We start from the raw sequence: 17,703 nt of genomic DNA on the forward strand, positions 1-17,703 counted from the left end.
CTGTCATGGTCATTCTCAAATATCAGGGCAGATGCAATCTATTAGGCATTACAACGCCAGCTGTTGTTTTATATCATTAGACTTGTAACCAACTGGGAAAATCTACTTCTGCCAAGAAGTGAGTCTCCAGGCTCTGCAACAAATATCAATTCCAATTTGGTTGAAGTGATGCAGGGTCATTTTTTTTTTCCTCTCTTTTTCATGGTTTCAGAAGTGATTCTCTGTACATTGGTTGGAGCCCAACCTGAACTATGTCACATTTTCCATTTAGCATTAAGAAGATGTACACTTACATGGACTCCTAAAACAGAGTTGGATACATATTTTCCACCAAGTCTGAAGCCTCTGGGCATTGTCCAGAGTCTTCTCTGCCCTCGTCCTCTAATGTGGATCTGAGCATAAAACTCGCCTGAGACTGAGCTAAGAGTAGAACATGATTTGCAGACCCAGTCATCTTGCCTCGGAAAGGGAAAAAAAAAGAATTACAATTTGCTTCTCTCTTTCTCTCTCTCTCTCTCTCTCTCTCTCTCTCTCTCTCTCTCTCCCCCCCCCTCTCTTTGTTATTACCAAGTCAGAAATTCACAAGTGGCTCTCCTTGGCAACTTGATCCTGAGTCTGACAGCCATGTGATGATTTCATAGCATTTTAGAATCATGAGGTGTTAGCCTTGGAAGGGACCTTAGATCATGTCATCTCAATGCTTCATTTCACATAGATGTTCAGGGACGTTTGAGGTGGCATAAGTCATTAAGCCAGCAAACAAGCCGGCCCTGGGTCTGAGTTGCTGCTCATCATCTGCTTCTCTTTCCATTACTCCATACCCGTCTTTACTTGGTTCATGACAAATTCCATTTGTTCTTACTCTATACACAGTTTCATTTCAACAGGGAAGCTCTCCGAATGGGAAAACTTAAATTACTACAATTTTAATTAGCACGTATTTACCTTTAAAAATATTCAGTAAAGCACTCAGCATGCTTTCGTCTACATAGGAACCCTTAAGTCCTTGCATCCATGGACTAAGTCAACAAAGATTTGTTGACCACTGACAAAACATAACACATTTTATGAGGATATGAGTCACTGTTGATTTCTACCAGAATATAATCCCTAGCCTGAAGGAGTTTAAACTCTGGAGGCATAGATATAAAGTAATAATTTTAATAAATGTTCAATTTATATTTGTCTCCACTAATGTATTTATTTATTCACATTACATCTGGATGGAAGCTGCTCCTGTCCTCCCATCTCCCTGTTACACAGCACCTCTCCCATCCCTATCCCTTCTCAGAGAAGAAGTGGGAGGCAGCCTCGCTGGGTACCAACCCACCCTGCCACATCAAGTCACTGCAGGACCAAACACATCCTCTCCCACTGCAGCCAAACAGGGCAGCAAAGTTAGGGGAACAGGATCCACAGGCAAGCCACAGATTCAAAAACAGCCCCCACTCCAGTTGTTAGGGGACCAACTTGAAGGCTGAGCTGAACAACTGCTACATATGTGGTGGGGGCTGGGTCCAAGCCATGTATACCTTTTGGTTGGTGGTTCAGTCTCTGGGAGCCCCCAAGGGTCCAGGTTAGTTGACTCTGTCTGTCTTCCTATGGGGTTTCTATCTCCTCAAGGTCCCTCAGTCCTTTTCCAAACTTCAATTTCTATTTGTATGCATAAATGATGGCAGTTAATGTGAATTTTCAACTTGATGGGGTCTTGAATAATCTAGGAGAGAATCTTTTGGGCATGTCTATGACAGAGTTTCTAGAATGGACTGAGGTGGGAAGACATACTCTACATGTGAGCAGCTCCATCCCAGAGGCTGGGGTTTCAAACTGCATAAAGATAAAGCAAGCTGGGCACCAGCATCCAATTCTGTCTGCTTCTTGATTGTGGATGCAATGTGACCAGGTTCCTCCCGTTCCTGCTGCCATGCCTTCAATCCCATTATGCACTGGATCCTCAAACTGGGAGCCACAGTAAATCCTCCCGAAGGTTACTTCTCCCAGGCATTCTGTCCTACACTAAGAAGAGTAAGTGGCACCCATGTACCCTGTGAACACAGCACAGGAATCAAAACAGAGTTTGGCAAGTGTTTTATAAAATAGGTTGTATGTACCATGAAGCAGTGCTCCTGGTAGGCTTAATTTTATTTTGAACCTTATTGTGAGACAGCATCCCAGGCTGGGACAGGAACTGGAGCTCACAAGAACACAATGTTTGTACTCTCATCGGAAATCTCTGAGGATGGTTTGAATGGCAGTTAAGGAGGATATAGAGGTTTGAAGGACAAAGCATTGTGTCTGATTTTAGAGGTTACTTAAGTAGGAGAATGTCATCGTGTAAACAACCAGAATATCTGGGATGATTCAACCTGTATGATCTAACATGATGCACAAATTATACTGGAGAATCAAGAGAACAATGAGAATTAGTGAGTAAGTGTAATGTTATCTCTGGGCAGGAGAATTGGCTCAGCCATTAAGAGCATTTCTTGCTCTTCCCGAGGACATGTGTTTGATTCCCGGAATCCACATGGTGGCTCACTCACAACCATCTGTTACTCCAGTCCTGGGGGATGCAGTGCTCTCTTCTGACCTCTGAAGGCACCAGGTACACACATGACACATACATACATACATACATACATACATACATACATACATACAGCATTCAGGCGAAATGCCCAAACACATAAAATAATAGCATGAAATTTTAATTTAAAATAAATATTTCTTTTTTTTGTTTTGTTTTGTTTTTTGAGACAGGGTTTCTCTGTGTAGCCCTTGTTGTCCTGGAACTCACTCTGTAGACCAGGCTGGCCTCGAACTCAGAAATCGGCCTGCCTCTGCCTCCCAAGTGCTGGGATTAAAGGTGTGCGCCACCACGCCCAGCTTTTAAAATAAATATTTCTACCCAAACAAATGAGGTAATCTTATTTATTCTATTTGATCACTTTCAAGTCCAAACTCAACCTATATCAAATTAGATTTTAATTTATTTTTAATTTCTAGTATGGTTTGAATGAGAAATGGCCCCTGTATGCTCATGAATTTCAGCACTCGGTGTCTGCTAGATTGCTTTTGGTGAAGTCATGGAACCGCTAGGAAGTATAGCTTGTTAGAGAAGTATATTGCTGGGGTTGGGTGAGTCTTGAGACATGATAGACTCACTCTGTTTCCTGCTTCTTCTCTCTGCTTCCTGTGCGTGGATATAAATGTGAAGGCCCAGCCTATTATGCGTGGTTTCACCTTTGGGCAGGTAGTCCTGGTATGCACAAGAAAACAAGTGGAGCAAGCCTTGGTGAGCAAATCAGTAACCAGTTCTTCTATGCCTCTGCTTCAGGTCCTGCCTCCAGGCTCCTGCCCTGAATTCCATAGATGATGAACTGACAGCAAACTTCGGGAAGAAATAAACTCTCTCCTCCTCAAGTTACTTTCAGTCATAGTATTTGATCTCAGCAATAGAACCCTAAGATAACAGCTTTAAATTTTTCATTGTTTTATGTATATTACATTCTTTCTATTCTCTGTTGATGGACATGTAAGCTGATTTCATACGAACAGCATTATAACAAATTTGATGTACTATTTGATGGCTCACATATTTACTAAGTATGTTTCTTATTAGAATGGACAGTTCTGTTTATATTAAAATGTCCCCCCCTTTTTTTCTCAGGATTTTTGGCTTCAATAAACCATCATTTTTCAACCAAAATACTTGTTAAGCCTATAACTATGTGGGCACAATACTCAGATAAATTGGTGAACCTCATATGTCTGCAATACATTGACTTGGGGTCCTCTGGGCAAATAATCAAGTCATACAGATAGGTCGTATGGTAGATATATACAATAAAATTTTTAAAAGAAAGAGGAGACAGAGACGGGGGAATGCTCATGAAGGAGAAGCAAAGATGAGATATTAAGAAGTTGGGGAAAGAAAATAATAGAATACTTGTTACATGAAAGCAGAGAATAATCCAGGCACACAGAAAAGGGCAGTGGAAAAAGGAAGAATTATAATGAAGTATAGTGACATATATATATATATATATATATATATATATATATATATATATATATATATATATATACACATACACACACACACACACACACACACACACATTTACACATTTATTTCTTCCTTGTCCCTGAGCCTGCCAGAGACACATATTTACAGCCAGATTGTGACTCCAGTTTACCCATGTGCATCTATAGATATAACTTTAATTTTCTGTAACCTTATTTTTAATAATGGTTCTTAAATGCTTTAACCTCTCCTTTAGTCCAACACCCACTAGATGTAGTATGAAAGAAAGGATACAGGGGAAGTGGACCTCTTTGGAAATGTTCTTTGGAGCAACTCCTGTCTGTGTTGTCTGGAAATTGGCAGTTCAGTTCACAGGTTAGCATCAGCAACTCGATCTATTTGCAAACACTTCACAGATACACCATCAGTCCAGTTCCATAAAGTAGGGTTAGAAATAGTGGTGACATGACCTAAAAGAGATGGCCAGGCCTCAGCCTTGGCTTGAGTCAGCAGGAAGGACTGGGAGGAACGCCAGAAGTTCTTGGCTGTGCCTCTTGTCAGGTAAGTGAAGATCAAAGAAAACTCAACACCCATAAGCATTGCATAGCTCACTCTATAAGCAAGCCAAGCTCAGTCCCAGTCACTGTCCAATGAGTCCTATTTATACCCTCCAAACATCACATGTCCTCCTCCGGTCTTACCCAAGCGTGCACACCTGTCTCAATGATATCACTCTGTCAATCAGCCTGAGTCCAGAGAAGCAGCAAGAAACTGTATCACACCACCAGAAGCTTTTTGGTGTGTTTATTTCTAAGGAGTCTAGACAAATGCAGCTCAATTACGCAAAATGAGGCAGACCAATTCATGCATGTTGTTACCAAAGAAGCCATCACGTGTCCTTTCACATGCTTGCTTTAGCAGAACATCCTTTCTCCTGTGTCTCCTTCAGCCTAACATTCCTTCATGAGTCTCCCTTAGTCTTCCACCTGTGTTCACTTCAGAAAAACACTCTTTCAAGTGTTTGCCCCAGCAAAACACTATCCAGCTGACTTTCCAAAGAACCCTTAGGCTTCCACATCACATAGGCATCAGAAATGATTCATCCTCAAGCCCGAGGAAGAAACTGTTCACAGTCCCAGATCCTTTCTACTTTCCATCATGAGCACTATACTACCTGGGATTCCTTGGCTGTGTGTGACACATGACAGCTACAAAATGAAGTAGAGACCCATATAACTGTAATTATGACAACCAAAAATGTCTTAATGCATTGTCAAGTATTTCCTGAAGGGCAAAATCATCCTTAGCTCAGTGTCTGAGATAAGATGGAAAAGAGAGAAAAAGAGCTATCATTGAAAGGTAGTTGGGAAAGACGAAAGCAATGGCTGCATGTGATTTTCTTTGCCACCATTTTAGATCTTTATTTGGGAAAAATGGGAACAAGATGTATTAAATATATCCCTGAGTAAGCCTGCTCTCAGTGCCTCTTCCCAGAATCTTTTCTTTGTGCTGCACTGTGTATATCTGACTTGTTTTGAAGATCTCTCTGTACCAACTTCATTCGGCAATTTCATGAGTAATGATCAAAGATTGCCTTTGTCTATCCCAGTTCAGTCTCTTTATCTTACTATTCCTAACAAGTTTCCATAGTAACTCTTTCAGTATTCATGTGCATATATTTACTGTCCAGTTTCAATTCTTGAGGCAGGGCTTCTTATAGATCAGCTTGGCCATGAAGGCAACTCAGAGCCAAAGATGGTCTTACACTCCAGACCCTCCTGTCTCAAGCTTCCCAAGTGTTGGAATAACAGGCCTGTGATACCATTGGTCTAGTTTTAACTTATCTTGCGAAGGCCTTCATTCTACAACTGATGATAAGATCTTCTGGGTTGGAATAGGATTCCAATGAACCTTGGGTTCCCAGTAATCAAAACAATAAGTGTTAATGTGAGTATAGGACTTCATATTGTCTACCTGGCTTTGCTCTCACAATTCTGTAAAGTATGTATATTTAGAGAGGAAAATCTAAAGTGTTTTGGAGACATGCATTTGGTATCATAAACCCAATATCCTATGGCTCTAGCTGAGAACCTAGAACATGTTCCTTCCAATGTCTAAAAGAATGAGATAATAGCAATATTTTAAATTCCATGAAGCTTAATGATTATGAAGGTAGGGTGTTGAAGATCTTTAAAAGGTAGACCCTGCAACAGTCACCCAGGCACATGCTTCTGTAAGTCTCCCAATAAACTGTGCATGTGTAATAAAACAAAAAAGAATTATAAAGCTCTGTATACATTTTAATAAAGAAGAAATGGAGAGAAAATAAGTATTTTGGAAGTGAAACAGAGGAATACCAAAGATTGAGGTGATGAAGTGACAGATGAGGGAAAGAGTCTTTGTATCTCAATGCTAGGAACACAGTGATTGAGCTATACAGTAATGCAGTAAAGAAGGCTTAAGGGGTAGGCTAGTTTAATAGTGTGAATGCATATAGTTTTAATAATGCTGGAAGAATAGGAATTGAATTAAGCAGCAATGCAGTCAGGGAAGTCTAAGAGATAGGCTAGAAAAATTATGCAGCACAGTGCAAGGAGTATCTCTCTAAAGAGTTACAGGAAATAAATTAAAACAAAGGACAATGTGAAGTAGTAAAAGATAAAGCTATTTTAATATTTTTAAAAGATACTACAGATCTACCAAAAATTGAAGTACACAAAAGATTGCTTCCTAAGGTCTGTGATGTCAGCAGCCTCAGAAGCTGGCTAGGTTCCAAGTACCAGGCATGTTTTTCCTCCTGCTGTGTGGGTCTCAAGTCCAATTAGACAGCTGTTGGTTGCCAATTATATGTGAGTGCCACTAATGCACCTTTATGCAGATCTTCCCACGGTAAATGTCATGGCTCATAGGTACAGTAGCCCTGTGGATTGTGAAGGACTGCTTAACTCTTTCTCTCCCTTGGCAGCTTGCATAGTGTTTTCTGAAACAATGGAAACTAGAGGGCAGGAAAGAGACTTTCAAGTTAGATCCAGCTCAAGTCATGAGTGATGTGTCCTAAGTACATAGTATCATTAGCAATTGAGGCTCATCTCCAACCTCCAAGAGGCAACCAAGGACTCTGTGGATAATCTATATTGTTTGGGAATAACATGGACTACCCATGTCAACCCTTGGAATGTAGGCTTCTTGTGTCTGATACTGGGCTTTTTTTAGTCTATGGTTCTTCTGGGGAGCATTGTTAACTCAAGTGGCTTCGCTTCCTTTAATGTTTATACTATGAGCACACACACACACACACACACACACACACACACACACACACACATATATATATATATATATATATATATATATATATATTACACACGTACACATACATACATATATGTATAGACATTAATGTGTGTGTGTGTGTGTGTATGCTCCTAGTATAAACATTAAAGGAAGCGAAGCCACTTGAGTTAACAATATATGTATGTGTGTGTGTGTGTATATATATATATATATATGTGTGTGTGTGTGTGTGTGTGTGTGTGTGTGTGTGTATTAATTTTAGCTAAATAGAAAAAAAATCCCTTGATGCCTTATCAAAGAACCTTGATGCTATTTGCTCCTTCTCCTTCCTCCCCAGTTGGAGCCCTCTTTCCCATTATTCCCTCTACAACTTCCATATCTCTTGTATCCTGCCATTCTCCTAACAATCACCCCTCCAAACACACACACACACACATACACACACTGTGACACACTTATAGTCCTTTTTTACACTCCTTGTTTCTGTTTATGTTGTATGCTCACAACTGAGGATGTGGATCTGGGAACCACAGATGGGAGAGAGCATGCAGCATTTGTCTTTCTGGGTCTGGGTTACTCCACTCAAAATAATCTTCCCCAGATTTGCCCACTTCCCTTCAAATTTCATGATTTAATTTTTCTCTACAGCTGAATAAGATCACATTGGGTTTGCGTTCTATACATTCATTGTCCACATGTCTGTTGAGGGACAGTTAATTTGTTTCCATTTCTTACCTAGCATGAATAGGGCAACTATGAATCTTGCTGAGTAAGTATCTGTAGAGTAGGATGTCTAGTCCTTTGGGCATATGTCAAGGAATGATATAGCTTGGTAACATGGTAGATGTGTTTTCAGTTTTATTTGAGGACTCTCAGTACTCATTTCCAGAGTGGCTGCACCAGTTTGCATTGCCAAAAACAATGAATGAGGGCTTCTCTTTCTCCACAAACTTCCCAGCATTTGTTGTAAGTCATATTTTGTTAATCGTGGCTATTCTTGACTACTCTTGGCTGTGACTGAGGTGAGATGAAACCTTGAGCTTGTTTTAATTTGCATTTCCCTAACTGCTAATGGTGATGAGCACTTTGGGGGTATCTTATAGCTATTTTTATTTCTTCTGTTGAGAATTTTCTGTTTAGATCCCCAGTGCTAGGCCATTTCTTTCCTTGATTTTTCATTTTTTGAATTTCTTGTATATCCTGGGTATTAATCCTTTGTCATTTGTATAACTGGCAAAGATTATCTCCCATTCAGTGGGCTTCTTTTTCACTTGATAGATTTTTCTCTTAGTTATACAGAAGTTTTTTAGTTTTATAAGACTCCAGTTGTCAGTTGTTGGCCTTAATTCCTTGGCAACTAGAATCTCCTGGTTTAAAAAGTGCTATCTTACATCTATAGCTTATAATGCACTACGAATGTTTTATTCTAGCAGTTTTTATGTTTCAGGCCTCAAATTAAGGTCTTTGATCCATTTGGATCTAATTTTTGTTTGGGATGATATGATACAAAATAGGATTTTCCAGCAACATTGGTTGAAGATCCTGTCTTTTCTCTAGTGTGTTCTTGCAGATGCATGCATACGTGTGCACACGCGTGCACACACACACACACACATGAAATTTTAAAATGCATTAAATCTCTAAGCTTTAAAATGAAAATTACAAACCAGAGCATGGTATATCTACACAACACTAGGATTTAAATGCCTTCTTTTCTGCACTTGATACTCTTCAGCCATGAGCTTCTTTTCTTCACAGCGACTCCTCAAAGTAGCTGTGCTTACTCTCCATCTTAGGGTGGGAAAATAAGTCTCAAAAATAAAGTCTGAAAAATTATTAATCGTGAATAAGTGAGTGTGGAGACTCAAATCTGCATGTCATTGGGACATCTGCCTCTGGCTTACTTTTTCCAGGGAAGGCATATCTCTGACCTCAGAAAATGTATCTCCTCTGATTTGAGATAAGCAGGGGACAAGCACCTGGGAGATTACTACAACCTCTTGTCTTTCTGGAGGAACATGAGGAAAAAAATCATAAAACACCATTTCACATGCGTCTCTGAAACACTTAAACTATCTCTGATGTGCAGAAAATACTCTGTTACTGACATTGCCTGTGTTTATGAAATTCATACAATGTCTCAGTAAAAGGAGCTACAGGAAGAAGAAATCTCTCCTAAGAAGGTTATGGTTCATGCAATTCTTTCCAGATCCACCATGTGGTATTGTTGTGCAATTAAAATAACTGCTTCCCTTAGCAATCTAGCTTTAACCAGTCCTGATCTAAAGAGAGTCGTTTCTGACCCATATTGCATTGATCCCATAGTTGTTGCTCACCTACTCACCCCCAAGTGGGTCCTTTTCTGCATCTCAAATTTCTCCAAAATCTGCGAGACATGGCTGGCCAGATACATTTATTTAGAAAAGCCAGTAAGATACATGTTCCTGTGATTCATGGAAGAGGAATAATTTTGATGTTTGTTGGCTGGCTACTTTGTATCACTGACTACTACATGGGAGAGAAAGGTTGAGTCTCAGGCACCCTTCAGGAGACACACGATGTCTTGCACATAGGATATCTATCACCCACTCAGTCTTTGGATGCTCCCCAGCTCCTCAACATGAGAGCCACATAAAAGCACTTAAAAAACAATTAGGTCTCACTTTGCAACTTCCTAAGAAAGAACTATGATGAGGAAGGGCAATTGCTAGAGAAGGAGCACTTGGAGTGTTGGGATTTGCATTCAAGTTCAGGAATCTTCTTTCATACTCCGGGAAGCTTCAGCCCTTAGATATTTATTTCATCTATGCATTAAATATTTGCCTTCATCATCATCCGAAGGGATTATTAAGCCTTTATTGATTTTTTTTTTTACTTTTTGACACTTGCATCTGGACACCCGATATGAGAGCCTCAGAACTATCTACAACTGAGCCACCCACTCAAATCAAATATGAAGAAATACATTAGACAAACAGTAGTAATCCCCAACATTTTTCTGTTTAGACATTTTCAGAGTATTCTTTCTGAAAGGTGTGTGCGATAGGGCAAGACTGTGCATTTTGTATTCTTACTGAGCCCATTTCAGGTTTGACTAGAGTTTGATCTTGATGGAGAATCCCATGGGAAATGACCAAACTCTATTCTAGAAACCCAAGGTCAAGATGCCCTAGGTAACTTACACTGCTTGATTGTGTGAAGTGCCCTTCCTCCCAAAGCTTCCCAGCAAGATGCCAGGAAGTGGTTTCTGCTCTGGACACTGTGATACACCTAGGATCCAAATACCTGAGTGAAGTCCCAGCTGACTGAAATAGAGACTTTCAATTGTTTATAAAATGTATCTGAATGGTCATCTCTTGCGGGCTCCTCCTAACATATGTATTAAAAACTATGAATCAGGCCAAGTGTTGGTGAGGTAAAATGGTTTTCCTCCTTTTGCAAGGTGGGGATTTGATTCTCAGTGTCCTCAGTTTCTACTGCATCTCAGCCTAGCTGAGTGTCAAAATATCATAACTGAATACAGCCCAGTAAATGCAGTTTGGGATGAATGGCAATGGTAGAGTAAGGCACTAAGGGAAGAAATGGCTTCCAGGGAGAGAGTGAAATTTCCATGATCAACACATGGCACTTGCTTTGAACTCTCCTTAGGTAGAATTCTTCTAAAGCAGCTTAGCATGCTGCCAGGAAGTTGATTCCATGGCTTAAAATAAAAGCACCTCTCATCAGCTAATATTTGTCATGGTGTCTTTCACTTGAAAATGTGCTTCGCACATGTGAATGCTTAATAAATGCTAGTTGATAATGACAATGAGGACCAATGAATTGAAATCGCCTTTGGCATTGAAGTTGTCTGCTTTCCTGTGAGTAGCACATGATGAAGAATTCTGTGTCCCATTAGCAGCTTTCTGAGCACTTGAGTCCATGAAAGTAACTCTTTGAACCCACAGTGATGGGGGTCCAACGGTTGATAGCACAAGGCTATACACATACAATGTCAATCATTCCAATGAAAACTGAAAAATTCAGTCAATCATCTGGGGGATTTATCCTCATGACACCAAACATCTGGATTACTGAGTGTTTGCAGTTCTCACTAGAGCGGTGTCCTGTAGAATCATACACCTACTATTTAAGATCAGCAATATTGCGAGGTCCACTTTTACATAGCATGCTGCAAAAAGGAACCCAAGAGCATAATTCATTTATTTCTTCTCTGGGTAGCATTTTAAAAGGAAGTACATGTGACTAGTCATGCTTCTCATACACGAGAACAAACATATATAAAGAACCCACAGCCTAGTGGTGAAAGTCAAGCAGGTTGTGATGGAAGTCCAAACAAGAGGACAACGGAATCCAATGCAAAAATGAACTCTGAGAGTTTACAAAGCTTCAAAAATGGGGTGGCACTTGATCAAGATGCCTTACTTAAGTGGAGTAAGTTCTCTTTTTTTATTTATTTTTATTTTTTTATTAAGTATTTTCCTCGTTTACATTTCCAATGCTATCCCAAAAGTCCCCCATACCCACCCCCCCCCAATCCCCTACCCACCCACTCCCCCTTTTTGGCCCTGGCGTTCCCCTGTACTGGGGCATATAAAGTTTGCAAGTCCAAAGGGCCTCTCTTTCCAGTGATGGCTGACTAGGCCATCTTTTGATACATATGCAGCTAGAGACAAGAGCTCCCGAGTACTGGTTAGTTCATATTGTTGTTCCACATATAGAGTTGCAGTTCCCTTTAGCTCCTTGGGTACTTTCTCTAGCTCCTCCATTGGGGGCCATGTGACCCATCCAATATCTGACTGTGAGCATCCACTTCTGTGTTTGCTAGGCTCCAGCATAGCCTCACAAGAGACAGCTATATCTGGGTCCTTTCAGCAAAATCTTGCTAGTGTATGCAATGGTGTCAGCATTTGGAAGCTGATTATAGGATGGATCCCTGGATATGGCAATCACTAGATGGTCCATCCTTTCGTCACAGCTCCAAATTTTGTCTCTGTAACTCCTTCCATGGGTGTTTTGTTCCCATTTCTAGGAAGGGGCAAAGTGTCCACACTTTGGTCTTCGTTCTTCTTGAGTTTCATGCGTTTAGCAAATTGTATCTTATATCTTGTGTATCCTAAGTTTCTGGGCTAATATCCACTTATCAGTGAGTACATATTGTGCGAATTCCTTCTCTTAAGATGCCTTACTTAAGTGGAGTAATGTTCTCTGTGGGAAAGGAAGCCATTGGGCGTGACTTATATAAAGACAAAAAGATGCTCAGTGACATTCCAAAAGTAAAAGGAGTAATAAAGTAGGAACAAAGCATAAATCTGTGTGTGGCCTCCTGCATTCAAAGGTCAGGCTTCACACTCTCTTAGCTGCATACCCTCCAAGAAACAAAAACATCATAGGTAAATATGACAGCCTGGCCCTGAACCTGGCTCTGCCTCTGCAAACCACAGCCTGATTTCCTGGGATCCAGCATCTCCTTCTCACGTTGCCCTATTGAGTACCTGTAGAGGCCATTCCCCAAAGTCTCTGCTCCCAAAGGAATGTATCACTGATGACATGCATAGCCCTATACCAAGTGGCAGCTCTTTGTGAGCTATAAGGATAGGTGCATGCAGAGGCCCTAATGGTAGACTGAATAGTGGTAGAGAGAGGGGGCAAGCAGATGATAGGACAGGTATTAGGAGCCAGACATCTGCACTCCACTCCTGGAACCCATGATTTCTAAACTGGAATCTAGCCTTACAGGTTCTTATAAATATAGGATAATCAACACAGAGTGATATGGTGTATTTATTTCATGGTTTGTAACCTTTTTTTATAGCATATCAGTATTTTTTAATTTAATTTTTTATTAGATATTTTCTTTATTTACATTTCAAATAATATCACGAAAGTTCCCTATACCCTCCCCTGGCCCTGCTCCCCTACCCACCCACTCCCACTTCTTGGCCCTGGTGTTCCCCTGTACTGGGGCATATAAAGTTTGCAAGACCTAGGGGCCTCTCTTCCCAATGATGGCCGACTAGGCAATCTTCTGATACATATGCAGCTAGAGACACAAGCTTCGGGGGTACTGGTTTGTTCATATTGTTGTTCCACCTATAGGGTTGTAGGTCCCTTCAGCTCCTTGGGTACTTTCTCTAGCTCCTCCAGTGGGGGCCCTATGTTCCATCCAATAGATGACTGTGAGCATCCACTCTAGAGACTACCCCACCCAGGGATCCACCCCATAATCAGTCACCAAACCCAGACACTATTGCATATACCAACAAGATATAGCTGTCTCGTGTGAGCATATCAGTATTTAAGTGAGAGTAGGTTGGCCTCCATTGGTCCTCTTGGTGGGATTCTGTCAATGTTAGGGTTAGTTCTATATTTGGGGAGATGGGTCAGAAGTGGAGTGGGAGAGATTGGAACGAGATGCTAGAGAGTCTCCCATGGCTTGGCAGATACATTCCTAAAATAGATACATGAGCTGTTTGGTGGCTCAAGTTCTTCCTTTTTCCCATGTGCCTCAGCTGTTCCTACCCTCAGAGAGATCCCCCCTTTTCAAACCATTATTCCAATTATAGCCCACTGTATGAAATCAGACCCTTATGTGTGGACTATATCTAATTATAGTGATTATATCCCCTTAAGCTAATAAGCTAACAGATATCTAGAACTTTTGCTTTTGTTTGTTTTATCTTCCATGGTTGTCTTGGACAGTGTTTGGGCAGAAGTTTCCCTAACAGCTTTCTAATGATTCATTTTAAAGGGGCTCTTGAAATCAAGAATTCTTCAGTGTCACCACTGAACTACACTGGCTGCCAGCCTTTCATATTGCTGTACCCCCTCAGGGCTGGCTATAGAGTTTGCATGAACCCTGATGAAAACTGAAAATGTGGAACCACTTGTTTAAAACATATTCAGATTCTCAAGAAGGTGACAGCTGAGCATTGAAGGAAGCCTGGGGCCCTCTGAGCATGGGGCCTTGTGTGGCTGCACGGGTCTGCTTACTTCACTCATCCAGGCAAGATGCTTTTCCTCCAGGCTTCGTGAGTGAATTTGGTGCAAAGGGCCTTTTAACAATTTCCAAAAGTGTAGTCCAGCAGTCAATGATGCTAGGTGGCATGCAGATGGACATTTGTTTAGTGTCATACTTATGTACCAAGTTGTTATGATATGTGTAATAGTTATGCAAATGTGCCTTAGGGAAATATAATTTGCACATCAATCAATAATTTCATGTTTATTATTATTTGGGACAAGGCTAAGTAACAAAATAAGCCAAATTAAAGACAATATTAAGTAAATAAGAGTCCAGGTGGGTGACAGATGTTTGTACGAAGTACAAGATGGTACTTACATGACAAGGTTGGGAAACACTGGGAATATTGCAGATCCTAATGACCTTGACTATATGGTAGGATCCTCAGGTAAACCTGACCTCTCACTTTCTATTCCATCTGATTTCCTTTCCATGTTTCCCCCCATTTAGTAAGTAGGGCTTTGATTTGAACAAAGAAAGGCCCAGTTGAAACCAGACCTGGAAAGTGTCGTAGGTCTACAACTTCACCCTCTCTCCACAGAATACATTCCTGGTGCTGTTCTGTAGATTAGAGAGACCCATTGACCTAGGCAGAATGCTTATAATTACACATGGAGCTGTTCCCAGGCAGCCTTGATGGACTTCAACATTCCCTGTGCTGTTTATTGTTGCAAGTACTTAACATTGCTTATTTGATAAATAATTACCAATTACCCCCAATTACTATTTTCAAAATTACACATAGGCATACAAAATTTAGTAAATATTTCATATGGTTATTCTTTGCATTGGTATGGTGTATTTATTAAGAGTGCATTGCATGGTACAAGTAGTATAAAGACTAACCTTAATTTGATTTTACCGGCAATTTTGTTAAATGTTAGTATTTTCCACTTTGTAAGAGTCTCAGGAGCCTGAGTAGCCTACTCTAAATCCCCTGATTTCTAAGTTCAAAATAGTTTCATCCTCCTTTGCTTGTGCACTGAACATCAGGGTCCAGGAGTTAGATTCTAGAATGGTGTTTCTCCCTAAATTTACCCAGGACTAACTAGTGCTGCTTCAAATCAAAAGATGTTAATCTTAGGGATTTAGAGAACAAGACATCAGAACTTCTGGGAACTCTTAGGAATTATATGTCTGAGGTTATTCTTAATGGACTTCTGACCTCCTGTATATTCTTGGCTCACTATTATAGATGTCTAAATGGCGTAAGAGCTATAAAATATTTGTTTAATTAAATTCATCAATAATAATGTAAATAGTAAATATGGTTTGGTATAATCAAAAAAGCTATAGCTTTTAACTAATGTATAAACACTAGAAAACACCAGAGAACTTTATTTATTATAGTAAAAGACTCTGATCATCTAACATGAATAGTAACAGAACAGATAATCACATGCTGGTGTGAACAATTTAAGGATCATTTTTTGCTTCCAAACTCTATTATTTCTTGAAACACTACCCAAAGAACATGACACAGTGTCCGATTAAGCTTACTAGGATTTAATTTACTTGCAAGAATGACTCAGTATGAGATGCACACCAGGCCATGAACACACATCAGGACCACGGGAGCAGCTATGGGCAGGGCTGGCATCAAGATCCGTTCTCACACATGATACTCACTCACTGATAAGTGGATAGTAGCCCAGAAACTTAGACTACCCAAGATACAATTTACAAAACACATGAAACTCAAGAAGAAGGAAGACCAAAGTGTGGATACTTAGCTCCTTCTTAGAATGGGGAACAAAATACCCATGGAAGGAGTTACAGAGACAAAGTTCAGAGCTGAGACAGTAGAAAGGACCATACAGAGACTGCCCCACCTGGGGATCCATCCCATATACAACCACCAAACCCAGTCAATATTACATATGCCAGCAAGATTTTGCTGACAGGATCCTGATATAGCTCTCTCTTGTGAGGCTATGCCAGTGCCTGGCAAATACAGAAATGGTTGCTCACAGTCATCTATTGGATGGAACACAGGGCCCCCAATGAAGGAGCTAGAGAAAGTAACCAAGGAGCTAAAAAGGTCAGCAACCCTAGAGGAGGGTCAACAATATGAACAAATCAGTACCCCACAGAACTGTGTCTCTAGTTGCATATGTAGGAGAGGATGGCCTAGGTGGCCATCAATGGGAGGAGAGGCCTTTGGTCTTGCAAAGATCGTATGCCCATATACAGGGAAATGCCAGGGTCAGGAAGCAGGAGTGGGTGGGTTGGGGAGCAGGGTGGGGAGAGGGTATAGGGTATTTTGGAGATAACATTTGAAATATAAATGAAGAAAATATCTAATAAAAAAAAAAGAAGTGGAAAAAAAAAAGATCCGTTCTCGCCGTACATTTTCTCATTCTCCTGTCCAGGTAGCTAGCTCAGTGTCACTCCCAAACTCTCCTATGTGATCATTTCCCGAGAACCCTCTAACTTAACAACCTTTCTTTATTAAGTTTGATTTTCTCAGGAGATTTTGCTTAGGATTCAGGATTAGGAAAAAAATTAGATTTTTTAAATGTCGGAAAGAAAAACCCAGAGGGATACATTATCTAAAACAGACAGTATTGTGGGCTCGTGGGCATTTGGGTGGAGCAGTTAGGTCAAAGTATTTGCGTTCCAAGAAAGAGGAAGGCAACAATTAAATAAGGTTTTGAAGAGAACCTCCTTCTTTTAAACGAAAGAACACGGGAAAGCTTATATTGGATAATGAGCATTTTACATCAAATTAAAATGCACCCGGACCCTACAAGGAATTATTCCTAGTTGTTAATTGCAAGACATTTAGAGTGTCTGCGGCTGTCAGGTTGCTGCTGAGTGGAGGCCCTCATAAACAAGAAGGAAGCTGCCTAACGTGTCCTCTGCAGACCAAACGGACATGTGTTTCTCATTTAAACATTTCATTGCCCCAACTGAAAACAAATCAGCTGTGTCCTTGGGATCTTAAGGGGAGAAGGTTGGGATTTATTCCTGGACAAGCCTGAGGAAAACATTACCCTAATGGATGAAATATGTTTGTACTGAAGACTTCTGAAAAGTGTTGAACTAGCCTTTCCTAACTTGAGCTCTCCTGCCTTGGAAAGAGTGAAAATTCAGAAAAGTCCATTGGCAACAGTCTAGCTTTGTCTTCATGTGAGGAATGATATGTAAACCTTGCTTTGATTTAGATAAGCATCAAAAGTAGTTAAGGTCTCCAGGATTTACACACAACCCCTTACCCACCTTCACCAGAGTGGTCTACAAATGCCATCCTTGGCTATAGACAGCAATTGAAGCCCCCTTCCTGTTTTCTCAGGTCAAATTCTTCAATCAATTCAATGTTATTTCCCTGAGAAAGCATTCCCTGATTTCTCAATGC

Source organism: Mus musculus, chromosome 1, assembly GCF_000001635.26.
Source record: "Mus musculus strain C57BL/6J chromosome 1, GRCm38.p6 C57BL/6J".
Taxonomy (NCBI): domain Eukaryota; kingdom Metazoa; phylum Chordata; class Mammalia; order Rodentia; family Muridae; genus Mus; species Mus musculus.